General features: G+C 36.7%; 1 protein-coding gene across 44 annotated transcripts in view; it reads left to right on the forward strand.

Annotated features, from left to right (window-relative positions):
- The window catches only part of PTPRD (protein tyrosine phosphatase receptor type D), a 1,187,151-nt gene that overhangs the window by 48,694 nt on the left and 1,114,425 nt on the right, over positions 1-24,032 (forward strand). The window contains exon 3 of one of the 44 annotated variants that reach the window (XM_019281930.1): positions 20,741-20,744. The exons of the other annotated variants lie outside the window; for them this stretch is intronic. The gene's annotated coding sequence lies outside the window, so the exon portion shown is untranslated. The remainder of the gene's footprint in view (positions 1-20,740; positions 20,745-24,032) is intronic. 44 annotated transcript variants of the gene reach the window in all.

Consider the following 24,032-nt stretch of genomic DNA (forward strand, 5'->3'; position numbering starts at 1 on the left):
GTCATCTCACATTTTCTGTCAGTATGGATTTTGTGTAATTCTGTGGCGTTACATTAGCATGAAATTTGTATTAGTGGAAAGTAACTAGGTTTTAGTTCCAAATTTAAATTCAAAATTTCTACGCAACACTCAACATCTGACTTTACATTTGCAATCAGAATTATGTATTACATGTTGTACTAATACCGTCCCTGCCCAGCTCCGTGGGATCCCGTGTACCCCCACAGATGCACGGGTGGGTTCAGTGCTACAGTCGGTAGCAAAGAGTCCAGAAGGGCATTTGGGTGCGTTCCGCCAGGAGCATTCATTGCTGCTACACTGTTGAAGGTTACAGAGGCAAATACAAACATGAGCCCAGAACTCACAGTTTTATGCGGGGCTGGGGCAAAGGCGGGACTTGGGAACGGGGTCCAGTGGGGAAGCTCAGGGGGAGTGAGGAGGAGGTAGAGGCTGACAGCCAAGCGGGGAATCCAAATTGGGATAAATTAACAGAACAGAGCAATGCATCCTGGGAGAAGCCTTTTTGGTCACCCTAACAAGAAGTGGTTCTTGTGTTACTCGGGACTTGTCTTACTGAAACTCTCTGTCCCTTGTAATGTATGTTCACCGGCCACCACGTTGTACAAAGGGAAAAGGTAAAGGAAATAAAATTACATGTACCCATCTCATTACTGTCAGGGGATGGAGGAAAAGAGTGACTACTTATTGGCTACTTACGCAGGTATTAAACAAGGCAATAAAAATGTCAGTGTGTGCACTGTTTCTCTGTCTTGAAATGCTCTTTTTTTCAATATGGGAGTACAGCTGCATTTTTGGCTGCCTATTAGTAGCATAAAATGTGTGTTTTATTATTATAAGCTGGCATACATGCAGCCTACACATGCAGATTTAACAGCATACAAATAAATAGTATTGATATAGGATAAAAAGAGCAGCTAGGTTTGTCTTTTTCTAATAAACGATGTATAAATCAGACAATATTTGTGTTTTACAGGTGGGAAAATAGGCATTTAAACCAGATTTTCTATGAAGAAATTCCAGAATTAACATGATGAAGTGAAGAGAAGCTAGTAGAGCCTTTGATTCCCCTCCCTTCTTTGCTTGAGCTGATGTGTGGACTGAAATCCAGTATTCAACATTAAAGCAGCAATCTGCAGCAGAGTGGATGAATTTGTGATAAATTGTCCCTTGAGATTTATAAAACATATTCTCTATAAAACCAGCCGCTGTATGTTTCTCCACATTAGTCAGTTTCTGACATTCAGGCTGCTGAAGCTTCTAGGCCAGTAGTGGTATCTGCCATCCCAAAGCTGTAAACAACTCTTTGTTTATAGCAGCAGTGCTCATACATCCATTTCAAGGTTTTACAGCGATAAAAGGCTGACTGCCTACATAAACTGGAGTGGGCTGCAATGTTGTTATTTTGTTTATTGCTCTTTTACTGCAGTGGTCAAATAGTTCCTCTGAGACTAGACACTGGTACTCTGCCATCTGTACAGTCAGTGTTAGACAACTTGTGTCAACTAAACAAACCACTATGACAAACAATTATAATGAGCATACTAATTAAATAAAATGCTGCTGTATTAAATTGTGGGGGAAACGTGGAAGATTAATAGCAAATTAAGAAGAAGTTGTCAGTTACCTTTTAATGGATAATGACAGTAGCCCCGAGAGAGGTTTTGATTATATTCATGCTGCTTCATTTCTTCAGTCTGCACTATTGTTATAATTCATGTCATTTTATTACACTGAGAAAATAAGGGTTTGCTTCTTAAGACAGATAGAAGATTTTTGCTATGTCTCCTTAATAATAAAGGTTGTCATTTTAGAACAGAACAATAAAATTTTGAAGTTTATGTGGCATTCATTCCCACGAAATTCACTGTTGGAGGCACAGTGTTTTCTCCTCTCTTCATAATGCTCAAAGCATTCTTCAATTATGAAGAAAATACACATTGACTTTATTTTTTCTTTTCTTGTAGTTGATCTTTCCTTTGAAAAATCATATTAGTAAGTGGAATGCCAAGTAAGGGAAGCATTTCATCTACAATTTAAAAAAAATTAGTAGGGGTACCCCAAATTTAAAAAGCTTAGCCATAAGCTCTGACTTTTTAATCAGGGATATATGCCTTGCTTTCATGCTGTATTGTGCCAGTGTCTTCAAGGAGCTCTCTTAAATGATTATTCCTTATTTTACTGATCACATTTCAAGCCACTGAGCACTTCAGCTTTAAAAAAAAAAAAAAAAAAAGGAAAGGAAAGAAGCAGCTTAATTCATTTTAAATAATATCAGGTTCTCACAACAATGATGAACATCTGCAAATATGTGCTTTTATTGGTCAGTTCAAATTGTATCTTTCGCTTCAGTGGGGAATCTTTAGCCACAAACTGTTGTCATTTTTAAAGGGAAACAGGGAGAAAGTGGAGAATAGGTTTATCTTTTCCTGTTACTTGAGTAGCTACATTATAAAAATTGGAAGCCCGACAGATTATTTCTCCAGTTAAGCCTAGGTTTATTGTAGATAAGGTAATTATGGGGATATCCCATGGTTTAATCCTGACTGGTTTTGATAACATGGTGCTAAACTCAGAGCCCCCTGACCAGCATTTTCTCGTAATAAGGCAAAAGACTGGCTGCTTTGAACTCAGCCTTAATGAAGAGCTGTTACAAACCCTGAACTTTTGCTGAGCACATTGAAGGTCTTGCTTAATAAAAACCTTTAGGGAGCATAACCAAGAATTTTAATCTGCTATGAAAACATTGTCAACTGGAGTGTGTGCCTCTTTTCCAAGCAGAGAATTCTGATGTGGTTTTTTTTAAGAGTAGACAAAGGTAGTGAATAGACTTTTTGGTGGTTACTATGCAGGGGATTTTACTTTTTGATTTAATTAATATGGAAAGGATGCCTAGAAAGGCAATAGGCATTTGTTGATGATAAATGGTAGTCACTATCTGCTACAAAGAAATTATACTAAATATTTCACTCTTAAATAAATTGTTAACAAGGGATTTGTCTCTTCCCAAGTATAAGGAATGTAGGAATAAAGGAATTGCTCGTCTCCAGAGACTGAAATGAACAACAGTACTTCTTTCTTCCTAGGGAGACTAAGGTAATATTAAGTGAAATAAAAAACTGTGATAAGATCCTCCAAGAACACACTAGTACATGAAAAAAAGTAGGGCTCATTATACTCAGTGTGGATGTGTATTATTTAGATTAAATGAAGATGGCATAAATTTAACCAGAACTGTTAGTTTTGCAGCGAAGTTAGGAAATGACAATTAACTAGACAAGGAAAACAATGCTCATGTAGCTGAAAGCACTGGATTGGAAATCATCAGACCTTACTTCAGCTGTAAATTTCACAAATGTTTCCATATTAGTTGATGTAAGGTATGTAAATTCAGATATGCAAACACTGTGCCTCCCACTGAAATCATGTACCCCTTGAATCTGTGATGTTAGATTGCCTGTTTGCATTGTACGTGTTAGCAGTGGTAGGGAAAGAGTCAAACTCATGGCACGCATTTATGGTGTCCAGTAAAATGAAACCAAATGGAGAGTTTTTGTCCATTTTATATGCTGACATTTTGCCATCCTATTTCTTAGGTACTACACTGTGTATAGTTAGAAGCATGACTAAAAGGTATTGCTGGAGACCTTCTATGATGACCTCATGAAATCAGAGTTTTACCTCTTTTCAACAGTGCAGCTATCCCTGATCTATGCATCATAAAAGAAAAAAGAAAAAAGAAGGACAAAAGCTTTGTTAGGTAGTGTCATCAGATGCTCTCTATAAACGAGTAATACTAAATAGACAAGTGTTTGTATGTATGTTGGGGTGTTTGTGCATGTATGACAATCTACCTACCTGAACAAGAAGAAAGTCTTCTGTAGCATTAACTGTTTTTCTTAGTCACTCTACTTTTCCTGGATTTAACGATTCTGCAGTTGACATTTGTATCAAAGGGTTAAGGTCTTTGTTGTCAAGAGGATGGATGACTTCATTATGACTGCAGTGCATGACTGAGAAAACAGAAGGGTTGAGATGGGAGCAGTCACAGAGTTGCTGAGCTAAGAGGCTAAGTGCTGCTTGGGACAGCTGATTTGTCATTGATACCTAATATATCACAGCAAGCAGGAAACATGCTTGTTTTCTGGAGAACCCTATAAAAGAAGCAGGTGTTACGAAGTAAATCCGGTTGTTAATATGCAGCGGTAAATCATCACAATTACTGCATGATCCATGAGAGTTGATACAGTTGCTTGGTTGTAATGACTCGTTCAGTCAGGAATGCTATTGAAGATGTCCAAACCTATGGCTGTGGGTTGGACTCACTGACCATTAAAGGCTGTTTCCTACCCAAACAATTACATGATCCTATGAATACAATTTTATATCTTGTATATAATGCTTAAAGTGCTAATTCTATCTATATTAAATAAAGTAACACAATTTTTTACTCTTTGTTTACATTAAGGTGACTTTTGACAGACTACATTAGATTTCATTAATTATTTATGATCTGTAGAGCAGACATTTCTCACTAGGAGGGGTTCTTTACTAAAAAAGATCTTACACTTGATGTGATAGAATTAAAGAACACAAATTAAAGCATTTAAAACTATACATTCAATTTTTGTCTGTATAAACTACTACACTATGGATGTATGAAATTTCAGTTAGTCGATTTTGTATTAAGTATTTTTGTCTTTACAACCATTAACTGTCATTTTATTTAACTAGGCTATCTTTGCCTACATCATACAACTCTTCAAATTGTCCCAAAAGCCTCTTCTGCATCTCTGTTCTCTGCACTCTCATGCAAAGCAGATGTAAAACATTACCGTTTTGATTTGGTGGAGAACCATTCTTAGTCAATTCAGCAGGTGTAAAAGAGTACAGTGAAATGGAAAATTAGATTATGATATCACTTATGATCTTCTTTAACTTGAACTCAATTGCTAAGTGTTTTCTTCTGGATAGTGATAGGACTTGCAGTTGCTTTTCTGTAGCTGGAAATCTCAGTTAATGCTGTGGAGAGTATAAATACTAGTCTAAGATGTAGAGTATTTCTTTATAAATGTTAAGGTTTAGATTTTTCATTACTAATATTAGACAACAACAGACAATGTAGAGACAATCCTTGTCTCCTGGCTAAGTTAACATGTCCTTCATAGCACCTGTTTTTAAACTGATTGAACAGTAAACCACTGTTTCTATGGTTACACTGGTATTTTTTGACTCAAGAAGTAGAATATACTATATTGCTGATTATAGCAATATTGCTTTGAAAACACCACCATTTTCACAATTAAAAACATAAAAATTGAACATCTTCCATCATGGATATGTCTGTGTATGGGCTATATCTAACTTTTATTTTAGTAGGAAGAAAAGATTTTCACAGGATGTTTCACTAGTACAGTGGTAATACCAAAGATCTATGCAATGGTCTGCCTGGGACCAGAGTTCACCTGGCTTTTAATTTGGGAGTTTTCAATGTGTTTTCTTATAAGAGCTTGTACAGTAAGGAATATAAAAACTTTTCTCTTAATGCTGAAAAATATATGCCAAAAAATACATATAATAGAATCATAGAATAATTTAGCTTGGTAACGGCCTCTGAAAGTTATCTAGGCCAAAGTACCTCTGTGAAACTGGGTTGCTCATGACTTCATCTGGTGAGGTTTTAGTATCTCCAGATACAGAGTTCTCATAATCTCTTTGGGGAACCTTACCATCTTCACCATGAAAAAGTATACATAATGTTAATCAAAATTGGTTTATTTCTACTTGTAATTTTTGCCTGCCATCCTCTAACTGTGAACATCTGAGAAGAGTCTGCCTCCGTATTTCTTTTCTATCAAGTATCTGTAGATGTCAATAAGAACCCGCAAAGCCATCCCTTCCCAGGCTGAACAGACCAAGCTCCTCCAGCCTCTTCTTGAGCAATCATTGCTCCAACTCCCAGTCACCTTGGCCATCTACATGAAACTCACACCAGGGTATCAGTGTCTGTGCCACACAGGAGAGTCCTGGTTTGGGAAGAGCATCTCATGGGTCTCAGGTATGGGAGCAGGATCTGTCTTTGAATCTTCTGGTTTCACTCTGCTTGCATAGCTGTGGACATGGGAGGCTCCACTGCTGTCCATCTGCTGCCTCATTGCTGCCTGTGTCCCCCAGTGTCTGCAGAGGTGTTACTACTAACCAGTCACTGCCTAGGCTGTATGGGTGCTTGGGACTGCACATTGCATTTTGGATCTTCAAACAAAAAATTTACCTTTCAGTTGGAGTAGAAGGAAATATGAAATTTTTTATTTATTTTGGTTCTTACATGCTGCACTTGTGTGGACAAAAACCCACCAGTTTTGTGCTGGTTATCCGTAAGATTGTCAGTGAATGAATGATTTAGCTACTAAAGTGGGAAGATATTTAGAATATACATGAAATACAAACTTCAAGAATTTCAAAAGTAAAAGTAACAAAACAGACCAGACAATTCAAAAAGATTAGGCACTAAGATATATTTTGGAATTTCATATTCATTAATTGGACGTTGTAATGGAAGGACAGATTGTGTGTTCCACTTTGAAGCACAATCTGAGAACAAGAAATAAAGAGATAGATGTGGTACTGGAATCTAAACAGCAATGGAATTCCAAATGCATTGGATAAAAACTCAGAATTCTGAGAAGGCTCACATAGAGTTGTGTTTCTTGTGAGTTCTGCATCTACTTATTTAATTAAAATACTGCATTTTGAGCACGGACAATTAAAAGTTTTATGTGAACCCCAAAAAAGCATGTCCTAGTATAAAAGGGTAATTTTAAGAATGAAGATGTCTCTCAAAGGTCCCTCATTTGGAAAATCTGATTTTTTAACTTTTGTCAGGCATACCTGTAAAAATTGTCTGTTGGATATAGATCTGCAAGCTGGTGACAAAATCACTTAATTACATGAGAATTGTTCTGCTTTATCTCCAGAGTACTAGAAAAAAAAAATCTTTGCTACTCCTGTGTTGTTTAATAAAACAGATGTGTCTGTTCACACTAAATTACCAGAGAAACATACACCTGTTTCCTGATCGTAGTTTGATTTGGTGTCAGTCCACAGACCAGGGATATATGCATGTCAGCAGTCATGTAAGTTGATTTCACCTTGTGATACATGTTCACTAGACTGTACCTTGCTTTTTCAGGAAACTTGAAAGCAAAACCAGGTTTTTACAAGCAATTAATTTATGTCCTCTTGTAAAGAATTGTTTCAGTTATAAGCATTATTTTATTTCACACATTCCATTCCTTGACAAACACTCACAGATGTGATCAAAACTATATTTAAGATAAACTTTTTGGTTATCTCTTACTGCCTACTAGCACTTGAAATGGTTTCTTCCCTGCAGGAACTGAGTGGCCCTATAGGATGTGTCTCAATTGATGGATTGTCTGAATAACACCACGGTGGTTGACCTAATTTACATCTTCCTGATTTCCACATTTATCCCCTATAAATTTTTGGTTTGTGCTGACATTTAGTTTACAGAGTAAAATAACTTTACCTTTGGTCATTGACTAAGTAGTAAATTCTGTGAAAGTTGAAAACGCAATTTTGAGCCACTGCATCCCAACATTATTAAGTGCTGCTCTCAGAAGGTACATTTTTTACCTATTTTTCTCCACATATAAGGCAGCTCTCTATCATTTTGGATCCTCATGCACACAGGCTATTATCTGAGAAAAACATATTATGCAGATTTACTGCATGGAATATACCTGTCTTCTTAAGTAATCAGTCAGCCTTACATACCTACACAAATTCAAGATTTTTTGCAGTTCTAAATATTCTACAGCCACATATAGATAGAGAATCTATGTCATAGAATCATAGAATGATTTTGGTTGGAAGGGACTTTAAAAGATCATTTAGTACCAACCCCATCCAACCTGGTCTTGAGCACTTCTAGGGATGGGGCACCCAACTTCTCTGGGCAGCCTATTCCACCATCTCATCACACTCAGAGTAAAACATTTCTTCTTTATGTCCGACCTAAACCTATGGCCTTTCACTATAAAACCTTTGCCCCTTGTCCTGTCATTACAGGCCCTGGTAAACAGTCACCCTCCACCTTTCTTATAACCTCCTTTATCTATTCATACAATATTAGCTAAATTAATTAAAAAAAAGAAAGTTGCTAAGATACTCTTTGTTGTCTTTTCAAACACCAGATAGTTGTTGATACTACTTGTGTAGCCCCAGCAAAATTACATGCGATTGTACCAAACCAGTTTCTGTCATATCAGAAGCCTTACTTTGGAGGAATCCTTTTTTTTGAAGTCTAATGCAGCCCTTATTTACTCAACCCTTTTTCCTTTAAAGTGTGTATTCATAGCTCTGGTGAGGGACCCAGGGCTCTCTGGGTAGGAGCTCTGTGACCACCTGTTCATATCTTTTATGTGTTCACATGCACTCTAGCGCTTGTGTCATAGCTGGATCCTTAAGGTTTGTTATTTAGTGAAAACATGACATATGATATCCTTCTTTTTTTTTCCCTCTGGATTAACGTTTCCTCCCATGGCAAAACAATAAGCCTTCTTACTTCACAAATCACATAGTTGTGTTTTTTCAGAAGCAAACTCAGAGTTAATCGTTCCTGTAATATTTTCACTGGTAAGATGGACATGAATAATCTGAAGTATAGCTTTTCTTAATGGTGGTTGTAGCAGTAAGCCATGCTGTTTTCATTAATGATCTCTGGTGTTCTCCTAGCTACATAAATTGCTGAAAACCGGAGCAAGGCAAAATGTCCATGTCTTCAGCTTTAGACGTGTGAATTTCAGTGTGGGAGGATTTTCCAGGTCTGCAGGTGGTATGGCATAGAAATATGGAAACTAGAGATATCTGAAAGTGAGCAAACAGTTTTGTCACGTATTTATAAAGATGCTTCCCCAAACACATTTAGCACTTTCGAAATCAGAACAAGCTGGTTCACTTTAACTGTATTAAATTTTCGAAAGGGTTTTTGACCATACTGCTTTTTGTCCCATACAGCTGGACCCAACACAATAAACACCAAAGATAAGAGTCCTGCACAGTTCCTAGAAGCAGACAAAACACAAATGATGAATGTTGCAGATAGAGGTTGACTATCTGAAATGTGTGATGTCAGTCAACTCTCACCACTTTGCCACCTAAATTAACCTCTCCAGTAAGCAGTGTTGACTTTTCCTAATTGGTGTCTCCTCTTCTTCATAGTCATGATCTTGTAGAATTCTAGGCAGTAGAGTTGTCTACACAAGCCTGTATAATACTCCAGAAACAGGGGTACAGTGTTACCCGAGGCTTATTCAAATGAATAAAGATAAATTTTCCTATTTTTTTTTTAATTTTGGTTTTTGTTATTTGTTGGTGTTGGGGTTTTTTTTCTTCCTTAATTTTAGTGTCAGTTCAGTAACATTTCATTAATAACTTGCATTTTTGATATCTGATTAGAGCTAAAGTTAGAATTCATGAAATCTATGCTATTTTGATTTTATAAATACATTATTCCTATTTTGAAACATAGATATTTTGGATATTTAAGCTGTCTTTATGCTGTACTATTTGCTTTAATTGGGAAAAGAGGTAATTATGTAAATGTTTGTTGAAAGAGATTTAAACAATCATTCAGTCGTTTCACCTTCGCTTTCAACTTCACATACTGCTTTTATTTTCATTATTTATTTCACTCTCAGAAAACATTTTTCATACTGGTATAAGGTGGTGTATTGTTGCCCTCCCCTCCCCTTTCTGTTTTAGTAGAATAAATAACATGTTGTACTGTATTGCTTAGCTATTTATTCTGCATTAAAAAAAGTATTGAATCATATATTTCCACGGTTTATGCACTTTATTTTTTCCTCATTTGTAATGGTCAACTATTCCATTCCGGAAAAATCAGACATTGCACAATGTTAACTCCAACAATCCCAAGGAAGACAAAATTAAGTTCACAAAGCTGTTGTACATAATTGCAGCAATGCAGTCAAGCTCATGTGGGTAGCCTAAATCAGGAATGAATGTATGTGTTCCTGTATTAGGAATGCTAGGTATGTAGCAAGGCAATATGCCTCATTTCCAATAACTAAGGTCATAAATTTGCTTTCAAACAGTCCTTTAATTTGCAACAGTTATTTTAAAAGCTTAGTTATTAACCAATGGACCTAGGAAAGCAGACAGTCTATACTGCTTCCTGAATCTTAGTATACTTTGAATCCATATTGGTTGCAATGTAAAATCATACAATCATAGCATCATTTAGGTTGGAAAAGACTCAAGATACTGAGTCCAGCTGTAAACCAAACTCTGTCAAGTCCTAAAAAACCCTAGCAATCAAAAAACCAGGTCTTAAACTGTTACTTTGCCCAGAGACTTCACTAGATAGTGTTAAGTCAAAAAAAACTATGCATGGCAGGTTCTGAATTACAGATTTTTTTTTAATTGGTGTATCTCAAGTTCTGACCCTGCGTCCCCTTGTTCTGATCTTATGGAGAGAAGGTTCTGGTGGGTTATCAGTATCCTTCCACTGGCAACATAGATCCCAAAGATCCTGCTTCTCTCTCTCGTTAAACATCTCCTCAATTTCAATTCATCAAGTGAACACTGTGTTCTGACTCTGTAACCAATTTTCATAATGGCTCTATTCAAGGTGATGACTATAACCACAAAGGTCCTGATCTGCCATAGAGTTTTCTAAGGAAACTGTATCAGTCTCTAGCTTCTCTGCCTCTAGCTTCTAGTGAATAAAAATGTACATAAATATCTGTGTAATCAGTCTTTTTTAAAGGTATCAGGTTTTAACTGTACCAAGTGATTTTTAATTTTGGTGTTAGAAATGACTCATCTTCAAATGAATATTTTTTCCTTTATGATATTAGTCAGAATACTCCCTGTAAATTTAGGTTATCCAGAAATACAAATCTGATTTTTAGTTCACCTGTCATTACATTAGGATAACAATTTGCTATTACAAATATAAATAAATATTGACCTCTGGTGTTAAAACTTGGTGTAGAAACTCAGTGCATATTTGAGTGGACAAATACATGTACATTTTTAATAAAAGATTATGTGCAAATATATATATGTACTTTGTGGTTTTATTCCTGGTGAAACTGCTAGATACAAAATTAATAAACAAAGTAACTAGAAAAATAATTATTCTGGTTTTTCTTTTTTCTGTTTCTTTGTTGGTTTTTTTGTTGTTCTTGTTGTTGTCTTTTTGTCTGGTTTGTTTGTTTGTTTGTTTGTGCAGGTTTTCCAGAAAAGTTAAAAATAACTTGTGGGTATAGGTTTTTTAGGTGAATAAGTAATGCTCAGCGGAAAATATTCTGTCAGCAGGGAAACTTTAATGAAAGTATATTCTGAAAAGAAATATTGGAGGGTAATTTTATGGTGGTGTTCAGAATGAAAAATAATGTTGTTTGCTGTATTTTCATATTTCTTGTGCAAGTGATGCAGTTGTTGTTTTTTTCCTTAATTGAATTATTGAGCTTGGAGCAGAACAAAAAAGTATCTTCAATGTTTCTTTTTTCCACCTTTTTTTTTCTGTGTGGTTTTTAAAATTGATTATTTTATTTTATTTTATTTAAAGACAGCCTGCTTATGGTTGTGAAAGTATTAATTTTCTATAATATTTGATAGCCATGTATGCACACTATATTATAACATTTCAAATTTTCTCTTATTGCCTTTAGCAATTTTAATTTTCAATAATGTGCAACCCCTATTAATATAGTTGTGCTCTCCTAACATTTAATTCTTTCCTAAGACATACAAAGAATAGATCTAAGATATTGCAGGTGGAATAGAGTTAAGATGTGAAGTTCCCTTCTTAGTAGTCAGTGGAGGTTCTGCCCTTAATGGAAGTGTTCGCCAGATAGAATGAACCCTAATATCATAAAACGCGCTTTAATATACTTGACCAAATGTGGTTTTTTACTGTTTAGATGTAATCAGTTGAGTACAGGACAGAAAGTAGAGTTAGCAGTGATCTGGGGAGTGTAAGAAAAATTGAATTGGACTGCAGGGGCAGTCTGCTGTTCCTTTTTTTACCAGGAGATACAGAAGGGGACGGAGAGAAAAGAGAACGCCTGAGGCTATCTTAATATCCTGAGCAATTCCTGCTCTTCTCTACTTCCTGAGTTCCTTCAGAACACCAAACAAACTTTCCCCTCAATATGATCAGTTTAACTTGCTGGATGGCCCTGGCAGGTGTTTTGGAGGAGAGAAACAGTGTTACTGCCCATATGCCCACTGCTGTTGTGTTGGCTAGAGGACGGAACCACTGGGGTCAGCATCAAGTTCATCCTTGCAGATCCATGCACAAGTGTGCCCTGGTTTACAGTCTTCTTGAAATGGAGCCTATTTCCTGAAATGCTTCTAAACAAAATGGGTAAATTCAAAATTCAGAAAAAGGTTCTAAATTTCAGTTCTGAACCTCTTTTTTCCATATGCAGTATTTCCTGAGAGAATAGTAACTTGTTTTTTCTCCTTCACCATTGGCAGGCAACAAAATTTTCCCTTGTGTTCAGTTTTGGGACCTGATTCTATTTAATCTGTTTATCAATGATCTGGGGAATGCAATTCAGTGCTACCTCAGTCAGTTTGCAGATGGCTCCAAGCTGGGTGGGAGTGTTTGTCTGCTCGGAGGTAGGAATATTTTGAAGAGGGATCCTGAGAGGTTGGATCAATGGGCCAAGGCCAGTGGGATTAAGTTCAACAACACAAAGGGCTGGGTCCTGCACGTGGGTCGCAACAGCCCCAGGCATTGCTACAGGCTGGGGGAAGAGTGGCTAGAAAGCTGCCCAGAAAAAAAAAGACCTGGGAATGCTGGTCAACAGTGGCTGAACATGAGCCAGCATCAAGAAGGCCAATGGCATCCTGGCCTTATCACCAACAGTGTAGCCAGCAGGACCAGGGCAGAGATTGTCCTCCTGTACTCAGCATTAGTGAGGCCACACCTCTAATCCTATGTTCAGTTTTGGGCCCTTCACTACACAAAAGACATGAACGTGCTGGAGCAAGTCCAGAGAAGGGCAACAAAGCTGATGAAGGGTCTGGAACACAAGTTCTGTGAAGACCAGCTGAGAGAGCTGGGGTTGTTTAGCCTGGAGAAAAGAAGGCTCAGAATGAACCTTCTGCAACTTCCTGAAAGGAGGTTGTAGGAAGGTCAGGCTCAGTCTCTTCTCCCAATTAGCAAGCAATAAGAAAAGAGGACATAGCGTCAAGTTGCACCAGGGGAGGTTCAGATTTCATATAATGAAAAATTTCTTCACTGAAAGGGTTATCAAGCATTGGAACAAACTGCCCATTGCAGTGGTTAAGTCAGGATCCCTGGAATTTAAAAAATGTGTAGATGTCAAATTAGGGACATGGTTTAGTGCTTGACTTGGCAGTTAGATTTCTGATTGGATATGTTGGTTTTAAGGGTCCTTTTCAATGTAAAGGGTTATATGATTCTATGACTATAAAATATATTTTTGGTCTGAGAAAATTTGATTATAGGTGTATAGTAACTGCCACTGTAAAAGAGAAGCTTAAACTATTCTTTGATTTGGTTTTAACTCTTTCTGTGGAATCTATTTCTAAATATGTATGGAGAGTTTATGATCTCTCCTTACATTGAACAGATTATGTAAATGCATTGAAAGGAAGTTGGAAGCATAAATCACAGATGTCGGTTTGATAGAAAGTTTGTAACCAGAAAAATCTACAGCTCCCAAATCCCAATGTGTTAATTACAAGGAGACATCTGGTATACAAATTTATGCCGAGCTAAGAAATGTTCAGACTAAAATAGAGTATGCTTAAGTGGGCTTAGTGTCTAAAACCTACATTCATCATAGGGAAACTTAAAATCATGTGATCGTGAAGTGTCTGTGATCTAAACTGTCTGCAGATAGAAAAGTGATATAAACTGGAAGGGAAGGCAGTTAATGACAGTTGAGACAGGTTACATGAGCTAGTCATGTATACCTGGCCAGTGTTATATTTTTGCTTTATAAAATATACTCACATATAGGCTGGATAGAAATATTCAAAAATTCCTTAACTTGATAGCATATAACATCTCTGACCTTTAATCCTAGCAAAAGAGAGGTGTTTACACTGGTTTTGTGTTAAAAACATGAAGAGTGGAGCCAGTTATATCTGTTGGAGTGTATGTGGGTACAGAAGACTGTTATAAATTTTATGGATAATATGAAAGTATTTAAAAATGGGGTAATTCAAACACGGTTGTCCAAGTTACTGCCCTGTCAAACTTTGAGGTGGGAGACTATACATTGAAAAAAAAGTTTTAGATAAATCTTGGGCACTTACACCTTAAAACTGAAATACCGTCAGTGGCTATTGAATGTCCAGTTCTGTTTAAAGTTGCCTGTAGGGTCAATGAGGACCCCCATGACATAGCATACTCCCATTTTTTACCCATCAGAGGAACTATATGAATTAGTAGCTAGGAAGAAAGAGATTGCAGGAGTTCCTTTGCCTGAGGACTAAAATGATAATTTTATTACTTCAGACTAACTATATCATCCATGTGACAGAAATCAACATTAAAAAATGGTCTGACTTTGAAAGCCTGGGAGATTATTCATACTGTATCTCTTCAGCCAGGGCGGGGGCATTGTATAAACTCAGGACTTTGTGGTGACTAACAAAGAAGGAAAAGTAACACTCCATAAATTTGACTTCAGATGACTCCAAGCTGTGTATGACAATAAATAAGGATAACACTGGTCCTTACAAATTCTTATTTTGAGTAGTCTGAATGAACTAGCCCTGATTTAAATTTAATTTTTTCACTGAAAATGTGAAATTTATTCAATTTGAAATCACATATAGTCAGAAAAACAGTGTAGAATAGTATTAGAAGGTCAACATATCTTTCATTTCCTTAACAAAAAAAAAAGGTTCCATGTAATATTACAGATTTCTGATCACCAAGGCTTTAATCTTAACACATTTGTGGGCATAAATCATGAAAGAGCTATGTAATCTGGATATATTTAGTGACACTGAGCTAGAAGTCTTTCAGAGAAATAGCTGGTGGTCTGTTTGGCTTGACGTGGGAAAATGCAGTAATTCAGTTATAGGGAAGGAGTTCAGATTCTGTCCTGAGCAGTCCCTTAGATTTAGTCTCCCCAGCAGACTCTCTGCTGTCTGCATTCATTCACTTCTGTGTGTTTGGAAGCAGAGGTGGTTGCAAAGGATTATGAAAAAACTGTCAGTTCAGTCTCAAACTAGAACTATTCAGCATTCCTGAGAGATTGAGAATAGATATGTAAAGCAGACAGAAAGGAAAGAGCAGTGCATGCTATAGCAATAAAACCAAAGTCAAATATTGCTGATGACATCCTGCAGGCACTAGGGGAAGAAGATTATATTGTTACAGGGGATCAAGACTGCCTGCTGTGCTGATTCAAAGAATAAAGTCACTGAACTAGTAATAAGAGAGGCCTTATCCAGTGGCTGTGGCACAAAACACAAACTTAAATGACAGTTTGGGAAATTTCGTAGTAGTGAAGATTATCTGGATGTTTTCTGAAGACACTGTCTTCTTCTCCAAGAGGTTACATTACAGAAGTTTCAGAATGCTTTCATGACACAGTGAGACAAGTTTCCTGAAAGAATATCAACCCAGAACTGTGGCTTTCCATGAAATACTTGTCAAACATTTAAAGACTCAGTTAATACTGAGTTTGGAGTAGATCATTTGTCTGTCTATAACGGTGATGTCTCTAGTGAATACCAAAATAGCCATTATTCAGAAAAGTATAGAAATAGATTGTTATTAATAAGATTTTGCACTGATATTGATGACAACTTTGATTCACAGGTCTGAATGTAAATTTTAGAAGTATTATTTTTCTCATGTTTTTGTTTTTGGTTTCTTCTCTGTAGAGACAGTAGGTTATAGATGGCTTACTATCACTTAGGAATTTTAAGTTGGAGGTAGATTCAGATATCAAACCAGATGGATATGCTGCCAGTCCTTTTCTTAAATGCTTGGTTCTACTTACAGATGTTGAGCTCTTAGCTATTAATCCAAGAGAAACAAGTAACGAGAAACAGAATTTCCAATCACTTTGTACAAGCTCTGTAAAAAATGAACTCTAGGCAAGGTCCTTACATGAAAATTAAATTTTCAAAATAAAAAATACTTGCAGTCTATTTCTACTTGACAGCTGGTTTGCTTTTCCTTGCCTGTGATGATTTTATCAGGTTTTATGAGAATGTTATTTTATTCAGTGAACATTAAGCATTGTCCCTTTCCAGGACAGTGCTTGTTACATATGGCACTGCTTACACAGAAGACATAAAAAGTAGGGACTAATGATTGTGAGTTTGCCATAAAGAAAGACAGTACCTCAACAGAATTAAATTTCAGGTGCTACGGTGTGTACCGACTAGCATTGTGCCTTCCTGATGTTATTTTAAGCAGGAAGATGAACACATGGATTTAGCTTTGTACAGGCAATACTGGATTTTATTGTTTAAACGTAAGTACACAGGTTGTTTTGGAGGACCTAAAATGTGCTGCAACACTAGAAAGACATGGCTCCCCTGTAGGTTTATGTCACAGGTGTCTCAGATAATCTACAGCATGCAGCATACATAACTATGTTCAGTCCCACCCACAAGTTCAGTTGGTTGGTGCTTAGAGCTCTGATTAATGCAAGAAATTCTTGGTTGCTGAAGCTACTTTTGGTAAACATGTTTTTATCTGTATTTTTCTCTAGTGTAATTGAGCTAATTTGTAAATGCTGTTTAATAAAAAGTCATGCAAAGATTATAGTGTACTAAAAACAATAAGCAAGTCTATCTTTAGACAACTGTGTTTGGATTGAAAGATACAAAAACACCCAACAAACCATAACAAGGGACTCCCCTGCAATACTTTAGTTCAGTCTTCTTGTTTGTGTGCCTAAGACATCATTTAATTGTCTAATTACATACTGTGGTTTTTTTTCCATAACATACTGCCTCATTTGATTCATGGAATTGGCAGTATTTGCTTAATGAGCAGTTGTTTGATATGTTCTTCATTTCTTATTCAAAGAATGCATCCCCTGCTGTATTTTCTGCATTCCTCTTAAACCCTATTCTGAAGACAGAATTACTACTTTTTTCTTAGACTGCACAGCAAATGATCATTGCAGTTGTGCTTGTGTTCTTTGCAAGAAGAATGTGGAAATATTTTTTCTTGTGAGGTATTTTTTTTTGTCATCATAAAGTATATTGTTGTTAAATCCAAAGGCATTTGCCACAAGATAACAGAGCTGGTGGAAGGTAAGAGCAGTGACACAGAGTGACAGCATTGCTATATAGCAAGGAAGAAGAGGAAGAAGATACCCAAGCAGGGTATCTTAAGAAGGGGACCCTAAGAAGAGGCCTGTATATATTGACTCAGATAATACTAATACATACCACATTGCAAAATTTTTTAGTGTCCTAAATATGAAAAACACCAAAAAAAAAGAACAAACAAGTTAGAAATGTCATGAAAGAAATGAAGAAAAACATCAATGAGCAAATTAACTCATTACTTTTCCTTGGCTGGGAAAGGCTGCTGTAATGAGTTACAGAAACATTGTTTCTGGAGTGCTTTCTGAAAAATAAGAGCAGTTACATAATGAGGCTTTCTTCTTTTGGTTTGAAGACAAAATAACTTTTTTTCTAACCTTACTGGGATTTCTGATCTTTTAAAAATAGCTTTAAAATCTTCAAGCTTCCAGTTTTCCTATTTTTCTTTTGAACCATTAATGTTTTTTCAACTAAAATCCTTTGGTTCATCTTGGAAGACAGTGCATACTGCCTGATTGTGTGGTCCTGTCCCTGAAGTAGTCATTCACCTCTTACTTAAAACAAATATATGAGACAGACATGAATTCAAGGTCTGGGGTATGTTGCAGATAAGAAGGAATTGCTTCACTAACAAAATCTAAACAAAGGTCAATTTGGTTCATTTTATTTTTAGTAATTGTGCTCATAGAAGTTCCAGAAATTTTCTGGAAGATACTTGTTTCTTGGATCTAGAAAAGGGACGGCATTCATATCTCATATCAAGTCAACCAAATAAGAACCCTGACTCTTCTTTCTTCACTCTCTTACACATCTTCCATTCAGTTTATTAGTGGTTCTCTTAATAATTTAATTTAATTAGTTTTCTTTTCCTTTAGCAACCCACTCCTTTTCTACTAAGGGCTGTGAGATTTTGGTATGACCAAAGTGTCACCTGACTTTAAAAACCAGTGAAGACAGTATCCAGTAACGTTATCTGGGAAAGTACATAAGGAAAAGCCAAGTTTTTACTATCATTTCTTAAGAATATCCACTGACCCTTTTACTATCTGCAGGTCAGTTTCCTCATCTAACAGGTGACTTTGTAAGAACACGTCTTTTTTCATAGAATCAGAGTGGTTTGGGTTCGAAAGGTCCTTGAAGATTATCAAATTCCAAACCTGCTCCCATGGGCAGGGACACCTTCAACTAGACTGGGTTGTTCAAAGTCCCATAACTTGACCCTGGACACTTACAGGGGTGAGGCTCCCACAACTTCTCTGAGGAATACCTTCCAGTGCCTCACCACCCTCACAGTAAAAATTTCTTGCTAATATTTGATTTAAACCCACTCTCAGTTTAAAGGCATTCCCCCTTGTCCTGTCACTACATGCCCTTGTAAAAAGTCCTTCACCAGCTTTCTTGTATGCTCCATTAGATACTGGAAAACCACAATAAGTTCACCCTGAAGCCTTCTCTTTTCCAGGCTGAGCAATCCCAACTTTCTCAGCCTTTTCATATAGAAGGAGACATGAACTAGAGGTCACCTTATTACTGGCCCTTGTAGAGGTATTTGTTGTGCACCAGAGCTTGTAATTGCATTGACATAGCTACATGCATTATAATGAAAAATGCAGATATTCCTTGGTGTTCTTCACCCAAGCCAGCAGCGCTTGGCTATGCAGCACTTTCCATGATTCTTGGGAATTTAAGGCATCTTCCTTGTAGTTTCAGTAGGTTTCTAGATTCTTCATCTGGTAGATTCTCTGTGAAATACATGCCACTAGATTTTGGAATGTATGGAAGAGGTTTTTTTTATTACTAGGCAGAGTCCATTTTCCACCTTAATTTTCAGGGTTACATGTAACTTCTAACCTGCAGAGCTCCCTCCCTGCTAGGTGGTCGTACTTGTGAAGTCCTACATACTTGTTTCTAGTTGAAAAGCCATCCACCTTATTGTGTATCTTTGCCACCATTCTCTGTACCTTTTTGAGGCTAATTGCACTCTTTTTGAAAAGGCTGAGATGGAAATTGAACATTAATTCAGAAGGGTGAATGGCATAATTTTTTAAACTTGTATATTTTTTTCAGTGCTCCTTCCCTCATAATTCTTCCTGTTCAGTCTGAACTCTTGATGACTACTGAGCAGTGAGCTTATATTTTCACTGAGAATTTTAGGGTGGTATTAGTTAGTTCCTTATTTGTTTCTACCACATGTGCCATTTTACATATGTTGTATTTAATTTCTTGGCTTTTTTTATCAGTTGCTTAAGACTCTTCTGCAACTCATGCCTCAAGTTTAGTACTCTGTATATTAATACAGTATCATATGTCATCATTGGGTAATTCGCCCTTTTTTGTGATTCATTTGTGAAACTATTAAACTGAACAGTATCAATACAAGTCATCAATGGCAACAGTTAAAAGTTATTATTTATAATTTATACTTGTATAACAGGAACAACCAGGGGATCATGCCCAGCCAGCAAGAGTTTGGGAAAGGTAGGTCCTACCAACATGATCTCCTTTTATGACCAGGTGACTTGCATAGTGGATGAAGGGAAGGTTGTGTGTGTTGTCTACTGGACTTCAGTAAAGCTTTTGATACTTTATCTCCCACAATATTCTCCTGCAGAAGCTGGCTTCCCATGTCTCGGACATCTGCACTGTTTGCTGGGTTAAAAACTGGCTGGATGGCCAGGCCCAGATAGTAGTGGGGAATGAAGGTACATCCAGCTGTTGGCTGGTCATTAGTGGGGTGACCTAGGGCTCAGTCAGTTGGAGCCAGTCATGTTTAATATCCTGATCAATGATCTGGGCAAGGGGATGGAGTGCACCCTCAGTAAGTTCAGATGACACCAAGCTTGTCAGGAGTGTTGATCTGCTGGTGGGTCGAAGGGGACCCAGAGGGGTCCTGGGAGATTGGATTGGTGTGCTGATGGCAATGGTATGAGGTTCAACAAGGCCAAGTACCAAGTGCTGCAATTATGTCACTACAACCATGGGCAGTACTACAGATTAAAGGAAGAGTGCCTGGAAGCTGTAAGGAAAACAGCCTTAGGGTGCTGTTTGACAGCAGCTGAACATGAGCTAGTGTGTGCCCAGGTGGCCAAGAAGGCCAATGTCGTCCTGGTCTGTATCACCAACAGTGTGGACAGCAGGACCAGGGCAGGATATTGTCCCCATGTACTCGGCACTGGTGTGGCCGCACCTCAAATCCTGTGTCCAGGTTTGGGCACCTTACTAGAAGAAATTCTGGTGCTGGAGCAAGTCCAGAGAACGGCAACAAAGCTGGTGAAGGGTCTGGAGCACAAGTGACATGAGAAATGGCTGAGGGAGCTGGCATTGCTTCGCCTGGAGGAGTATCAGAAGAGAGCATGTCCTCCAGAAAGGAGAGGGTGGGGGAAAGCCAGGTGGGGGTCAGTCTCTTCTCCCTGTCAACTAGCAGCAGGAGAAGAGGAAATGGCTGCAAGAGGAGGTTCAGGTTGGACATCAGGAAAATTTTTTCACTGGAAGAATTGATAAGCATTGGAATGGGCTGCTGAGGAAGGTGATGGAGTCACCCTGCCTCGTAGTTAGAGCAACTAAATGTGGTACTCAGTGCTATGGTTTAGTTGGCATGGTGTTGTTTGGTCAAAAGTTGGACATAATGGTCTTGGAGGTCGTTTCTAACCTTAATGGTTCCATGATTATATGATTCTATGTCTCCTGCTCCTTAACTGGCTATTTATTTACATAAGGGTCTTCTGTCTTTTTATGGCAACTTGCTTTCTCCAAGACTTGTTAAAGACCATGTTGAATAATTCTTGGAAACTCAAACAGATTTTATTGACTGGATCACTCTCTGATATATGTGTTTATTGAGTCTTTCAGAGAAGTCTATTAAATTTATGAGACATGTATTTCCTTTACAGAAGCTGTCTTGTCTTTTCTTCATTTTATCACATATAACTCCAATAGGGTGTTTAAAACTGCCACTTTCAGTGAAACTGGACCTGTTCCTTTATTATTTTTCAGTCTTTTGAGAATACATTTATAGCTGTAATTTATGTTGCTTTCTGCAGGGTTATCTGATATGTTGTTTCATTATAACTGTTCCAAAGGTGTTTATTTTATACCCAGTGGTAAATTGGATTTCAGATAACAATTAAAAATTCCTCTTTGTACGCATCAGAAAATCACCTCAATAGACTGCATCATTTTACACTAACAGTGTTATTAACTGTGTACAAGAGAGAACATACTGCCTTTATTATTTTAAATATAACTGCTTGCAGGCTGATGTACACAATATTTCTTTGATTTTTTTTTGAGGAATTGCACAGTGTAATAATGACTAATGCTCTTATTCTAAATGTGACTTATCCGAAATTACAGTCATTTTCTGTGTGGTTTTTGCTTTCTTTTGGTTTGGTTTTGTGAAACCAAACCAGGAAACTCTTCCTTATTCTGTCTGAAACATGTTCTTCAGATTGGTGTTGTATTTTTCTTTACAGAGTCCCAATATGAAAACATGTCACAGCTCAAAATGTGTAGAAAGTCTAGCTTTCTAATCAGCAAGGTGTAAAAGTGTAATTAAGCTGATAGAAGACTAACTTAATTATTTAGAAACATATTAAAGCACATATACATATGCTCTCAGTCTTTTATTTCATATAAGACTTTTGCATAACTTTAAATTAATATTTGATTCATAACAATAGAAATAGCAACAATACTAAGAATTATTATAATTAACATAAAGAATATTCATACAAAAACTGCAACTGCATGAAAGCACTGATACTACACTGCGAGCCTCTCTTATTTTCCTGACATCATGTGAGGAGCCCCTTGATGTCTCCTGATGAAACTGATGCTTTTCAAACTCCCCAAAGCAAGACGGAATTGTTTAGGATTCATAACGGGATACTAGTTGCAAAGGTAAATTCAATTTATATCCAAAGTAACTTGCTTTTCACTTAGAAAATCTGTCATACAACCGTGTTGCTGATGGCTTTCTTAGCGAGATAGAACTCCCTGTCATCCATTATTAGGGGCTATGTTTGAAAAATGAACAAGTATAATAAACTCATATGTTTGGCTCATTCTAACCAAGAAAAGAGAACATATTATATTGTCATAGCCCCCCAAAATGTAGTTACATACCATTAATGAGTCACTATTCAGAACTTTCTACTACAAAGGATGGTGGTTTATTTTATGCATTTATAGTATCTTCATTGATCTAGTGGTTAATACCTGTTTATGTCTATGTTTATGTTATTTAACATAAGATTATTTCTTGTATTTCCTTTGGCCTCTGACTACCATCAGAAGTGATCCATCCAAAAATATCCTTGTTCCAGCAAATGCTTGTCATGTGGGAAACTACAGAAGTATCCTTTTGTGACTAGGAGTTTTATGGACTAGTCCTAGGCTATCCTTGATGAGAAAGTTGAAGAGAGCTGCGGAGGCTCTCCAGTGCATTGTTGTAAATTGTTGATGGGTGAAAGTTGGGCTCCTGGGGTTATGGCCACCCTTACTGAAGTTGGACATAGGAAAGAAACTGTCTGAGAGACATGACAGAGTTAGTCCATTAGGAATGAATGAATTAGTACATCAAAAGTAGTACTCTATCCTTCAGGATTTAAAGTACTTAAAGACAATTAAAACATTTAAGGCCTTAAAAATTTTAAGTCCAGTGTTTGGTAGAGGAGTTAGAGCTGAACGTTAGTGATATGTCCTCCTGGTCCTTTCCCAATAGTCTCCAAACAAAAGTCTTTCTCACAGATTTACCTCAGACATAGTGTGTCCATGCTATCATTTAATTTTAAACTATCTCCAATTCTCTAGATTCCTTTGTCATTTTTGTATCTGAAAAGCAATGACTGATTATGACTAAAGTATTTCTTTTTTTTGTTTGTTTCTGGCTAACAAAAAGACCCATACCTGTGGTTTTTTCTTTTTTTTTTTGGAAGTTCATTTATTTGAACAAAAAGCTTATTTTCTAAAAATAATATTTTTAGAGAATTTGCTTTTTTTCCCCCATATTATTATAGTGTATCCTTGTGAGAAATTTAGTGTTGTTGGGCTTTATTTTTTTTAAACAGTATTTCTGACATCAGACAGTGAAGAGCAGCAAATGGAATTAAAAATAAATTATCCTCCTGCTAGCAAAATTTGTTTCTGTACAACAAATGATAAACCATGTGAAATAATTCCATGAAAATAAAAAATGTGTATTTCAAATATAATGTATAATTAAGATGCCAACCAATAACTCTGACTACTACAAATTAATATGCATTGCATGTGATGTCAAATATACTTTATAAATGTCACGGCTAGAGCAAGAGCAGATTAAAATCATTAACTACATCATGTTGCTTATAAAAAAACAGGATCACAGTTATGGGAGAAGGTAACTCCTTAATTTCATATTTTTAATTGACTGCGTCTGTAGTTAATTAAAGCTTTAGTGTAGGTTTTGGTTACAGACTTAATGCAAATTATTTTAAGCAGCTATTAAATTGAGACTCTTTCATAAGAACATTTTTAGAGCTCATTCCAGTTAAAAGATTCTATTGGAGCTTAACTTAATTTTATTATTTAAGAAGTAAATTAGTATTAAATGTTCTGCCATAATTTTTTGAAATTTCTATTCTCTTGTGCACCCATATGACATTATCAATTGAAATAATTATCTCTCACCTCCCACT

Source organism: Corvus cornix, chromosome Z (genome assembly GCF_000738735.6).
Source record: "Corvus cornix cornix isolate S_Up_H32 chromosome Z, ASM73873v5, whole genome shotgun sequence".
In the NCBI taxonomy this organism is placed as follows: Eukaryota; Metazoa; Chordata; class Aves; order Passeriformes; family Corvidae; genus Corvus; species Corvus cornix.